Source organism: Hirundo rustica, chromosome 14, assembly GCF_015227805.2.
Source record: "Hirundo rustica isolate bHirRus1 chromosome 14, bHirRus1.pri.v3, whole genome shotgun sequence".
Classification (NCBI taxonomy): domain Eukaryota; kingdom Metazoa; phylum Chordata; class Aves; order Passeriformes; family Hirundinidae; genus Hirundo; species Hirundo rustica.
In genome coordinates, this window is record NC_053463.1 from 8,804,855 (window position 1) to 8,818,791 (window position 13,937).

A 13,937-nucleotide genomic window follows, 5' to 3' on the forward strand; every position below is an offset into this window, starting at 1 on the left:
ATCCAGAGCTGTTTATGCAAATGTAAGAAAACCTCTAGATCTTAATATTGCCAAATCCATTGCTTTGGCTCGAGACTCAGATTAGCTTTGGGCCAGTGTAACAGACTAAGTGATTTACTTGAAGTCACCTTCACAGTCCCTGCCATAATTTTATAAACTAAATACAAGATGCAAAGTATTTTAGAAGTATCCAAAGGCAATATTGGCCTTCTTGTACAGTACAAAGCTGTGCAGGCTGCATAGAAGTTACCAGCATTGTTTCTGACAACTAAAACATCTTAATTCTTTTAACATTAAAGGGAGTTTGCAAAAATATCTTCATTCTTCCGCATTCAGAGTAACAGATGTGGAAAATTCAAGCCATGTTTACAATTGAGTTAGAGCTAGGACATGGCTCAACTATGAAAAAAAGACAGATAAATCTCACTAGATAAAACAGACAAATATTGGTGGTGTTTATGTTCATGGTGTTCATGAGTATCTCCAGAGGAATTATCTCCATGAATGGTCCTGGTGGAAGGCATGGAACGTGCTCTGTGTGTGCAGTTGGGAATTCTTGGTTTTCTGTGCACAAAGATGGGAGAGAAAGAAACCTCCACGCTCAGCCACAGCTGCCTGTAGGAATAGGAAAGGTCAGGTCGCCACACTTCAGGTCTTCCATTCTTCTCCGACACCAAGGTATTTGTAGTGAGACCTTGGAGCTCTAAGGAGGCAGCAAAGACTAAAGCTCATCCTCATCTGTCATTACCAGGCGCAGAGGTGATGCTCAGAGTCCCAGCGAGGAACTGCAGGCATCTGCATCCTCAGTCCTCACCGCTGCAGCAATCCCAGCCTGCGTGGATCTCCTGTGGGATCTTTGGGGCCACGGCTGTGCCTTGTGAGCGGGGTCAGGGGAACAGCAGAGCTCAGGCCAGAAGTGACCTGGGAAACAGCTGGGTCCTGCGCAGGGAGGTGGCCACAGCGCCGGTGTTGCTGTTGGCTGCCCGCCCTGCCCGGGGCATCTGAAGGGCTGGGGCATCCAAAGGGCGTGCAGGGAGTGCAGGGAGTGCAGCTGCCCAAGGTTTAGGATGTGAACGAGCCTGTCAGGGCAAAGGAAAAGCAGCTTGTGCCCTAAAGCTGTTCTTCCCCTTCCTTTCTAAACAAAAAAAAAGAAAAACGAACTTATTCCAAGGCCAAAAAAATCATTAAGAGCACAGGAGTGACACCTTCTCTAAAAGGATTTTTAAAAGAATCCTGTGATTTTTCAGAGTGTTATCTAAGGGAGTGTGATCTCGTGAGCATCACGTGAGGCTAAAACTCCTCTCTGCACCCAGAGCAGCAGCCCTCGCTCCCAGGGAACCCAGCCCTGGCACTGGCACACAAGCTGCCAGCCAGGGAAACATGCAAAGCAGCCACTTGAAAAACAAAATTCCCCACTTTCTCGTGCGTGTGGAATGAGCATGATTTATCTGGGAAGGAATTTGCCCTCAGTGTTGATCTCCTTAAAAGAGACTGTAACTAAAATAGCTACAGGCCACTCGAAAATTAACCAGTCGTCATACGCAGTGGCCTTCCCATTATTTCCCCTCATGTTCACCCAAACTCTCATCCCAGCATCCATGTCAGCCTGTCCTCAGCCCCTCTCCCCAGCAGACGGGGCAGAGGTGGGCATCCCTGCAGGGCGATGGCTCATTCCACGGAGGAGCGGGAGCGCCACTGTCACCGGCAGCTGGAGCAGAAGAGCCGTTCCCAGCCCGCCTGGGCAGAGGGCTTCCCAGCAGTGGGAGAGTTATTTGGGAGGCAGGGAAGAAGCCAACTGACACAAATTGCTCACCCAGACAAACAGTCAGGATTGCGAGTATCAGGAAGCAGGATTAGAATCACAATTTGTTGGCACAGACGTTATTGGCTTAATATTGTTTGTGAAACCTAAAATGAATTGGTTGGGGGAAGGAGGGGACTCAACCACCCACCAAAAAAACCTCGCAAACAAAACAGTCTGTCCTTTGTAGGTTCGTATACAAACTCTCCCACACAGCCTGGGACCAAGTTTTGGATCAAGGCCTCAGCTTGGCTTTCATTTACTGGCCAAAAACAACGGAGTGGATTTACAGGGGGGCAGGGCTGGGCGATGTGAGGGAGGTTGTCATCTTGAGTTGGCTGGGCTGGTTCATGTTTCCCTGTCTGCATCCCAGCTGTAGCAGCCTTTGCAAGGAGGAGGGAGAGGAATCTAACTCACTTTAAAAAGGTCCTCATTCCTGATGAGTGCTCAGAGCTGGGTAGGATTTAACCCCTCACACCTACAGCTCTCTGTCACCAAGAAGTGATATCAAATATGAAATGCCTGCAGTGGTGGGGCACACTTTGGGCAGGAGAGCTGCTGAGGGCAGCGAATGCCTGGGGAAGCTCCAGACAATTAGGTGCTGTCCCACACTGAGGCATCATCAGGACGTTTGTTTCAGCATCATAAGGATGATGAGGTGCCACCTGATGCAACAGCAGGTTCACCAAGTCTTTTAACTCAGGTCATTATTACAAAAAATCTTTGGTTCAGTCTTTTGTTTAGAAAAAAATAAGAGGTCTTAATGATCATTTAAAGACATCACTACAAGGACTGCCAGATTAACTTGCCAAAACAGCATTATTGAGCTCCTGGAATTTCATGGCGAGGAAAGGTGGCTTTAATGTACCTCATTTAACTCCTCTTATTCAGAGGAGTCAGCAGGTGTGTTTCTGTGAAGCACTCTAGATGCTAATGGAGACAGCGTGCAGTCAACAGCCTGTGCCTTGCTAGAACTGGAGTTACACAGCTGGAAGGAAAAATACTCTTTTTCTCTTCTCCCCAGAGGTCTCCAGAGGCAAAGGGATTTTTCCAGTCTCTCAGGATGCAGGCTTTTTATTTCTCTTCACTGCTTTAGCCAGAATTTATCCCCACCTCTCTGTGCACTTCACACAGTTCAGATACCCCATCCCGGCAAACTTCCCTTGATGGACTAATACCTAAATATAGAGGCACTTATTAACGTACTACTCTTGCAGTGTCAAAGTAAATACTAAGTGATTCTCTGGAACACAGCTTGAATATCTGCCCTCAACAGCTGATTATTGCACTTGGAGCAAAGCAGCACAGCCTGGCTCAAGTGAACCAATGTCCACATGAACAAAATCAGGGCGATGTCACAGGTGAGTCAGGACAGATCTGTGTTTGAGGCACAGAAAACCCTCACTGTCCTGCTCACTCTCCTGGGGACCTGCTTTAACACCTCACCTGAAACACCACCACGCGGTCTCTGAACTTGCCCCAGGCTGTTGCAGTTCCCATGACCCAGCACAGCCTCTCCCATTTTCCTTCCTGCAGACCCAGCTCCCCACGAGGTGCAGTCACTGCCAGCCCCACACTCACACAGCACTCAGTGCTCCAGGCTGAATTCCTCTTTTTTTTTTTTTTTTTTTTTTTTTTTTTCCTCCCCAGGAAGAAACTGAAAGAAACTGAAAGAAAAGAAACTGAAAGCTGCCCCTTGCACTTCCCAAGAGAGTGACTACTGACAGTGACTTGAGAGCCCATTGTTTTACCCCACTGGTAAAGGCTCTCAAATAATTGAAGATTCACTGATCTGAAAGCAGGATGCTATAGCGCTGCTTGTTCTGACCCCAGGCAGAGTGGACGTGCAACAGTTCTGGTCTTTGCTTCCAAAACGGCTCCATCTGATGGTGAATTGTTGTAAAACATATCCATAACCCTAGGAATGCCCTTTGCTCTAATCTTCCACCCCAAACCCCAGCTCCTTTAGCAGCCTCGCAGCAGGATGCCAGCGCCCACACACAGTTATTCAAACACCTCTTAGCACAGAGGCTCAAGGGCTTAGGACGGGGATGTTATGGAACTGTCAAGCACAGCTACCCGTGGAAGGGACCCTCCAGACCACCAACTCCAGTCCAACATCCCCAGGGCAGCAGCCTGGCACCCGTGTGAGAGTTTTAAGTGAGGTGATGTCTACCGCCTCCTCCCCAAGCCTGGCAGTGCTCCCAGATGCAGCCTGGCCCCATCAGAGATGCTGTTGGTAAGTGTGCAGAGAGCAGTACCATCCCCAGATTCTGCCAAAGGGACATCCTCTGCTCCTGGGAATATAACAGCGAGGCAAGAAGGAGACAGGAGAGGAAGAGACAGATCTCTATTGCTTGACTTTGTGCTCCCTAGGGAGAGCAGTGCTGAGGACCTCTCCCAGCTGGCCAGTGCTCACCAAGTGTGTGGCAGCAAAGACCAGGGTTGCAAGCGATTGTCACTGGGCTGGGTGCATCCTAACACGAGACAGGAGACAGTTGGAGGAGATAAAAAGGGAATTATTCTGCTGTTTCCCACAACAGAACTCTGGATTGCGCTAATGAGAGATGAGGACACCTTCTGCAAGCAGAGCGGTTTGAAGCCGTTATGCTTTTTCCCTTGTTTCATTAGACCTTCCTGTGTCGCTCTGAAGAGCACAATCCTTCCTGATGCCCTGCATCTGCTTTGCTCCATTTCCACGTTCCTTTTTCTCCACTTATTTTTCTCCCCATGCAGGTATTTGTAGAGCAGGGCAGCCAGCAGCTGACGGGCACCAACTCCCCAGCACCTCTGCCCTCCGTCTCCCTCTGTGCAATGGGTTTCTGGAAACAATGTTGGATTGCTCCTGCTTACTAAATCAGTCCTGGTTTTTACAGCACCATTTAAACTACTTCCTCAGGAAATTTCACAGGCACACTGGCAGGCATTGATTTCAAGCAGAAAATATCCCAGCAGGAAACTTAAAAAGGAAAGATGTGCTGTAATTATATTTGTTCTGGGCTCGCAAGACAGAGGAAGACGAGATATAAACTAACACATGCACTGTAGCTATAAGGTGCAGTAATGCTGTCATTAATACAATCAAAGCACTCCAGAGCACAATTCAGAGCACTTTTCTTGCAAACAGAGTTTTGAAGTCGAAGCACAGAGCTTTCTATTTGGTCACACACACGTGATCCCAGCAGCATCAATGCTAAATGGCACAGACCATTTTGTCTCATCACTCCACAATCCAGTCAGATAGGCATAAACAAATAAATAACCGTGACAACTTCTGGTTCACCAAAAGAATGGACAGGCAAGTCCAGCCTTTCAGTCAATTTCTAGAAGCAATAAATGCTTTAATAGAAGAAAGAAAACTGCACAATGAAAGGGGATAAAGACTCTGAGATGTATGAAAGTGCTTCACACTGTCACAATAACAGATATTAATTTTACACAGCTTCTCTAAAACTGCATTTTTCTTAGCCAATTTAGGACCTTGACATACAGTCTGCCCTTTACCTAACAAAAAATTTATCTGTGGTGCCTTTTTCCTTCAATGCATACATGATTTACAAAGCATGGATGGGTTTTAGGGTGATACTCATTTTCAAGAGAAATTCCCAAATGAAGAAATGAGGGTTGGGGTAGGAGATGACTAGATTTACAACTTCTTCTGTACCAATTAAACTGATTTCAGGTCTGTTCTCTGAAAGGAGAACCCCACTAACGAAAAGGTTTATCCTGCTCTGCAAGTGTCCCAAAGCCAACCCCTCACGTTGGGCAACATGGACAGTCCAGAGCCAGTATCACATAAAGGTTTAGAGAGGGATTAAATCTGTTAGATGAGATCACTGGGGATGAGACTGAAGCCACAAACCTCACTGAACAGGCTGCAAGTGGTCACCAGGAGCCACTGAGCAAGAACGTGTTCACTTTTAATGTCCTTGAACCTGTACTGGTGAAGACAGTTGCCCTGCAGAGCTTGTCCTTCTCTGAAGCAGCAAAACCAATAACTTCACTCAAGGAAAGAGTACAGTGAGGATTTTGCTGAGGTTTAGCCATATTATTAAAAAAAAAAAAAAAAAAATCACTATGTAAATCTTTTATATGAACATTTGTCAAATAGAAACTTGATTTTTTTTTTCTGAACCTGATTTTGAGGTAACATTGTCATTTGTATTTGTGACATACAAATACCACATTTATTTATAACAGGGGAAAACACACTAATTATTTTACATCTCTGCTCAGTGCAGATTTACCTCTTGTAGTTTGCAGGGGGGAAAAATCTTATTACTGGTACAAACAGGAAATTCGGGCATAACTTTATAACAATGTTTTACAGGTCTGCTTTGTGGGCAGGGCATTCCTGGAGACACTCCTTTCTCTGCTGGTGACTCGTTCCACTTTCCTCACTACGGAGCTGAAGAAGAAATCAAGTTTTGATTTCCAGGCTCGGCTTTGCGTCGTTACAGCACAGCTATTTATACTCGCTGGAACAATGGGTGACCTTGGCCGGGCGCGCAGCCCGTGCCTGCATTGTCCCGCAGCATTCCCACCCCGCTCCTGCGCTCCCTGCCCTCCCCGGGGCTGCCAAGCCCTTGGACGCGGGGTGGGGACATCGCAGAAACCATAAACAAAGCTAAAGGCTCGACCGACAGCGTGTCCAAAGGCGGGGAGAGGTGATTTCTCCCTCCCACGGCAGAAAGGGATAAACTCCCCTGCTGACCTCTGTCATGGGATTGTTCTGTGCTACCGACAGCTGCTTCTCCCAGTGCAAGCAAACCTCTCCCTGGTGGGTTTCTTCCTTTCCTCCTGACAAACAAGCCAGGTGTCCTGGTTTTCCTCCCGGGTTGTTTTTGCACTAAGGAAACAGCAATCGGAGAGGAGCAGGGCGTACCCCGCTGCCTTCACCCTGCCGATTCCCTGTGCCCTGCTCCTGTGCTGCAGGGCAGGGCGATGCTGCCAGCCCCCGCCGCCCTCGGACAGAGCCTGGGACATTCCCGGAATCTCCGCGAGAGCCTGGCAGGGCTCTTGGGCAGGTCCCCGGCGCGTCTGTGAAAGCAGAGCCACGATGTGCCAGCCCCAAGGCCAGCGAGCGGCTCACGGGCCCGGGGAGGATGTCTGGAGTCCCTCGCTTGCCGTGGGGCCAGACGGACAAACCCGCTGTGTCCAGCCCTGCCCGCGGGGAGCCCCGGGCCGCGGAGGTGTGGGAGCTGCTCCGGGCTGGCTGTGCCCCGGAGATCCCCACCAGAGGGACCTCTTGCTCAGAGCTGGGAGCGCCGGGCTCCGGCCATCCCAGAGCCGGGAGCGCCGGGCTCCGGCCATCCCAGAGCGGGCACAGCCGGGCTCCGGCCATCCCAGAGCCGGGAGCGCCGGGCTCCGGCCATCCCAGAGCGGGCACAGCCGGGCTCCGGCCATCCCAGAGCTGGGAGCGCCGGGCTCCGGCCATCCCAGAGCCGGGAGCGCCGGGCTGCGGCCATCCCAGAGCCGGGAGCGCCGGGCTCCGGCCATCCCAGAGCGGGCACAGCCGGGCTCCGGCCATCCCAGAGCGGGCACAGCCGGGCTCCGGCCATCCCAGAGCGGGCACAGCCGGGCTCCGGCCATCCCAGAGCGGGCACAGCCGGGCTGCGGCCATCCCAGAGCCGGGAGCGCCGAGCTCCGGCCATCCCAGAGCGGGAACAGCCGGGCTGCGGCCATCCCAGAGCGGGCACAGCCGGGCTGCGGCCATCCCAGAGCGGGCACAGCCGGGCTGCGGCCATCCCAGATCGGGCACAGCCCGGCTCCGGCCATCCCAGAGCGGGCACAGCCGGGCTCCGGCCATCCCAGATCGGGCACAGCCCGGCTCCGGCCATCCCAGAGCGGGCACAGCCGGGCTCCGGCCATCCCTCGGGGCAGCATCCCGCCCGTTCCCAGCGCACTGCTCCGGCTGGCCAGAGGCAGCTCTGCTGTCTGGCTTCTGCCTCGTCAACGCCTGGTTCAACTCTTCCAGAGAGGCCAGGATTTTCTGAGTAGGGTGGGAGGCTCATGCAGGCTGCATCTCATCTCCCGCAACACGGGGGATGAGGGCAGCCCCAGCTTGGCTGAGCCCCCTCAGCACAAGGCCATCACAGCTCCCCTGAAATGTGGCTGCTGGCTGAAGGCAAATTCCTGCAGCTATAGCGAGCAGCAGCCTGAGCTCAGATGAGTATCTCTGGATACAACTGCCAAGTCCCAGGACAGCAAAGCCTTGTTCTCATTTTCAAAGAAAAGACACATGCTTCCTGTTCCAGCATCAGCTGCCACCAGTGCATGTGAGGAGGGAGCTGCAGGAGTGACAAGGTGCTTTTGGCCTCACAGCTTGGCAAAGCTGCTGAGGAGCCACCATGTATCCACTGTAAGAGCACGGGGCCTTAAACGTGTCACCAACTTCTGCCCTTCCACACCCATTCCAAATCAAACCTTGGTAAACAAGAGAAAGTGCACGTGCCCAAGAGACAGACCAAGATCCAGTAACCATTCACTGGGAATCATGTTCCTTTTCTACATCATTTAGATCAGAGCAGGACCTTGTATTTTGTGTGGCAGTTTAAATCCAAGGAGAGAGAGAACATTTCATCCCTCACTGTAATAATTGTGTAGGGATTTAATTCTGATTTTCAGATTTCCCAAGCAGAATGGAATTGAATCAGTACATTTTCATACGAGGGTTTAAGTAAATGGATTCCTCATCTCCCATTAAAAACCATTTTCTTGTGGGATCTTCCCATCCGCACCTTGGAGGAGAGGTGGAACACCCAGTAATGACCAAAACCAAGAATCCAGATAATATTAACCCCTCCATGGGTAAACTGGAGGCTGAATGGACCAAGGGGACATTATCAGAGTGTCTGTTTAAAGCTGCAAAATTTCCTTCTCCCTCTCCCAACAGGACCCTCAGCTGGCAGGGTGCCCAGGGGCAGCAGGAGCCTCCCATGGAAGCAATCCTGAATCCTGGCTGCTCTGGTGGCAGATTTTTTTTCCTCTCTAACATGAATCTGAATATAATTAAGCTCCCACAACAATTGGATTAGAGGTTAGATCGCCTCCCCAAATCCCCAGGAGAGCCGCAGGAACAAGGAGAGGATATGGAGCTGCAGTTTGTGCCAGCACACACCTGCAGCAAACCCCAAGCAGCCTCACAAAGAGCACCCAGCAGATCACATAATAGGGAATGTGTGATCCAGCAGCGCCCACAGCAGCCACTGCCTCCCCTCTGCCCAGAGCCTGGGTTAGCAGAGGCAGCCGCAGAGCAGAAGGCTGGGACGGGCTTTAATTGCTGACGGTATTTGCAGGAGAGGTTCAGGGGCGAGTAAACACACACAAACATTTATGAGTTGAAGTCTGGGATTAGGCCCAATTTCCAGATGGCTTCCTTGGAAAGGCTCTGGGATTGCTGCTGTTACAACATGTGGTGCTATCAGGAATACCACTTTAAAACCTTTCTCTGGAAATGCTCAAAGCACGGAGGTTTCCTTCCAGACCTGCATTCCCAGCACCACTTGGTGCCTCCATCCAAGCTGCATCTGCCAATCGCTTCACTAAATTTTACAGAATTTGGCTTAAAAAGCCTCTTCTGCCTCACATCATCACCAAAGAGATGGCTGGCAGATTCAAATTTCTTTGCTGTTAAAACATCCACCAGTTGTCGGGAGATTTTTGCTCGCCTCTGATGGCACCACAGTTCAAACATGCTCTGAATGGAACACAAATCAGATCTAGATTTTTAAATATAAAGATTATTTTGCTGTGGAACAATTTTCAGTGGTGATAGGAATGGTAGTTCTAAATGGTACTCTAAAAAAGTGCTAATCACCCATATGCACAACTCCACCTGTTTAATAATAAACTTTGTACTGTTTAATAGTGAGATGGCAAAACTCCAATCTCAAAATTGCCCCCAGCCTTCGCAAACATCTTGTGATTTCTTGCCTGAATGATAAGGTCCAAAATGAGCAGCCTTTCCATGAGTGAGAAGCAATGACTGCAAGCAAGAATCACCAGGGCCCTGCATTATGCGCAGATTAATTCTTGTATTGATGTTCAGGGGGTTTCCTTTCCTGATAATGATAATTTCCTTTAACTGCTGCACTTGGAAGGGAGCCATCCCTGTGCAGTTGGGCAGGGCTGCACTCTGCTGGCCATGGAGATGGTATTTTTGGAATGGGGGGGCTGCTCCCAGCTCTCTGCTCCCCAGGTTTCATAGTGTGGTGTCAGGGGGAGTCATCCCACAAACTCCAGATGTGAGATGCTCCAGCCACGCTCTGCTGCCTGGCACAGGAGGAAAGGCCCCAAACTCTCCCTTGGTTTGCTGACCACACAGGGGGCTGCTGCTCTGTGAACACAGCAGCCCCACGCCAGCTCCTGAATGTTCCACTAAAAGGCTCAGGTGCTGTTTAGTCTTAGTTTACCTTTTTTGGGCAAAGGGTGTTTCCTCACCAACAGTGCCTGGTGTCCTTAAAACACCCCATCCTCTCCTGGTCCTTTGATAGTTTAAAACCATTACCCTTTGTTCTAAAAAGCTCAGTTTAGGATAGATGTAAGGAAGATTTTTATAATGAGGGTGGTAAAATACTGGCACAGGTTCTCCAGGTGGTGGATGCCCCATCCCTGGATACATTCAAGGTGACATTGGATGAGGTCCCGAGCAGTTTGGTCTGAAGGGTGTCCTGGGTCATTACAGGGATGTTGGACAAGATGACTTTTACAAGGTTCCTTCTGAGCCAAACCATTCTATGGTTTTGTGATTCATCACTTGTTTCCTGTTCCAGCCTTTTACCTTTCCTCCTTGGCACCCTCCAGGTCTCTCTCCAGCCCCATAGCTTTCACTCAATGGCACAGAGGCTGTTTTGATAGGTGATTGAGCAACATCTCCCTGCAGCAATCTCCAGGCAGCACCGCACCAACATCTGCTTCAAACCCTGTTTCCTCAGTGCCCCAGATGTGATTTCAGCACTAAGTCATGTTTCATCAGTAGCTGAGGCAGCGATGCTCGAAGGATTATGTGTCTGCCTCATCTGGCTGAGCACTGCCCATTAGCACTCCACAGGCTTGAAAGAAACAATTCAACAAAAACCAAAGGGCTGCAAAGGGGAAAATATTCCCCTACGGCCAAGCTGAACTCCCACTGAATTCCCCGTAAGTGTTTCCACTGACTCCAGGGTGAATTTGCTCCAGGGCCAGTCACTATCTGGGAGGCAAACTATAAATGGATGGTATTTCTGTGTGAGTCATCTATATGTACAGGAAAATTTAGCTCCTTTCTCCACTACGTCTTATGTCTTGTGATTGCTGTTTATGTAAGGAGTTCTGTCCTTCTGTCACCTCAACATTTTAGTGACCAGACACCTGGCATCACACACAGGGTGGTGACTGTAGGCTGCAGAACATGAAGCATCACCTCCCAACTTTCTGCTTGAACTTGAATTTATTTCTTCCTTCGTAGAATCATAGAATTATTTTGGTTGGAAAATACATTTAAGTTAATCGAGTCTAACCCAACACTGCCAAGTTCACCACCAAACCACATCCCCAAATGCCACATGCCTTTTAAATCCCTCCAGGGATGGTGACTCCACCACTGCCCCGGACAGGCTGTTCCAATGCTTGACAACACTTTCACGGAAGATCTTTTTTTCCTAATATCCAATATAAACCTCCCCTAGCACAACTTGACACCATTTCCTCTCATCCCACCACTTGTTACCTGGGAGAAGAGATGACTTTGTCTAACCAACAATGTAAGAGCATGGAGTCTGGAAAAAGATGTCTGGAAATCATGCTGGGAAATGGCTTTCAAAGTCAGAACACGAGACTCAGCCATTACCTGAAATCTGATGAGAGCAAGGGAGCTGGGAAGGAGCTGTACCGCCAGCTTTGTGCATCCAGACACCAGAAATTACCCAGTAAATTCTGTGGCTGAGGAGCTTCAAAATATTTGAAAGAAATAAGCAGCCTTATCTGTTGAAAGGGTTTAAGCAAAGTGAGACCAATACAGCTCTTCAAGAACACCCAGAAAAACAAACATAGGAAGTAAATCTTTGTCTGCTTCCCCAAACTACCGCTCAAGTCAATTTGAAGGAATTTAGAAGCACCTGATGTGTTTTGAGAGGGAATTGCTGAAGACACTGGCAAGGTAAAGTACTAGAGAGAGAAACCCTTGAGAAGCAATGAGACCTCCCTCAGACCATGTGTTTGAGGCAGAGGAAGAAACGAAAGCTGTAATTACTCAAAAGAAACATTTCCAGAGCCAAGAATTATCCAATTAAAATAAAGGCAGAGAAATACAGGACAAGCCTGAGGACAAGCAGGAACTCCATATTCCCAAACTGGCCCCTATAAACAACATTTTGTGCCAGAAACTGGGCTTTCTGGAAAGACACAGGCAATCATCCCCACTTCGAGGGATCCTTCTGGGCAAACAAATTGTGCCCTGGAAATAAGATCATCTCATCTGCCAAGCTGTGTACTGCTGACCTGTACCTCAAGCACATCACATCAAAGCCAGGGCTTTCACCAGCCACATCCCTCCCTCCACGAGGACCCGTGGCCTCAAAGACTCACAGATCCAATGCAGAATGGGATGTTGTCAGGGGATGGCCAGTGACACCTCTGGACAGTGTGACAGGATCACACATGAGAAGCAGAAGAAATGAGAAAGCTCCATCTCCTTAGTGGGTGTTTTTTCCTGCAGGAGCCAGGATAGTGCTTGGCTGGCTGCCTGAAACACAACCCCTGTCCATTTGGACCTGCCCAAACTTCACTGACTGCATTGCATTCCTGCATTACTTGGCTTAGAATCCTGGAATTCATAAGGTTGGAAAAGACCGCCAAGATCATCAAGTCCAATCTTTGACCTAAATACCTCTGACCTCTGCCCGCTAAACCATGTCACAAAGTGCCACGTCCATTTGTTTCCTGAACACTTCTAGTGTTCTAGTGCTGCCATTCCACTTAACAGCATGATTGGCCAAGTGTAACCCTAGAAGGTGCTGAACGCTAACATTTTTTCATAGCCTACAGCAAGAGGCTCAATAGTAATGTCAGAGATGGTCAAAGCAACATTTTCAAGCTATGTAAACTGGGTGTGTAATGGCTTCTTCCCGGCACCTTCCTGGATCAGCTTCCCTACACACCTCACTGCTTTTGTTCCACACCTCATTTCTTGGTGTTAGGAGTTAAATTGTCCTCACCTTGAAAGACAAGAGCTCAGATTTTCTCTGAGGAAGGAAAACATATTAAAGTATAAATATTAATGTAATATTACCTCTAAAGGAATAGTTGAATGACAGTTCATTTTTCCACCTTAAATGTAATTTTCAGTTTCAAAAAAAATCCACTAAATTAAATTAAGTTAATCTATAGCAACAAAATTAGAATCTAGATAGCTAGAGAGATTTCCCTTCATTTACAATTCTTCCTCTTTTTTAATTGCTTGGCTCAAAAGCAAGCAGAGCTTTTCTTATCAGTTTTACATGCTTATTGTTAATTTTCTTTTATAAATGAAACTCCAGACATCTTCCTTGTAAAAGCATGCCAGAATTTACAGTGGCACCAAACTGAAGCAATAATTCCTACAGAAACTAAGCAGATTTCATTATTGTCAACATGTTTTTCACATCATAGGAAAAGGTTGGACAATTCAAATGTCATATAAAAAGTGGGATCATTTTACTAGAGGAGAAGACCGGAGGATCCCAGTCCCATGATATTTTTACAGTTCTAATTCCTCCCTCAAGGCAGAGAACAGAACTATAGAAATACACAGAAACAAAATACTGAAACATTGTAAAATACTTTTAATTTCAGCAGAATTTGGACCAGCAGAGGTATGCAGAAATAACCTTATTTTGCATCTCTTTCATCTCTTAGAGAAGGTTTTGACATCACTTTCAGCTGGAGAGATTATTGCTGCATTAAGCAGGCCTGCAAGCAGGTTTGTTAAACTGAGAAAGAAGCCAAAAGACCTTCAAGAGAGAAATCCATCCTGGAGGCCAATGTCTAAATTCATCTTTAATTCTCTCTTCACCTTGTGCAGCCCCAGGAATTCCAAGAGTGCTGAGAGATTAGACGTTTATCTTTACATCCTCTAGCATCCCATTAATTTTATTTTAATTTTTAAGGAATCCTCATT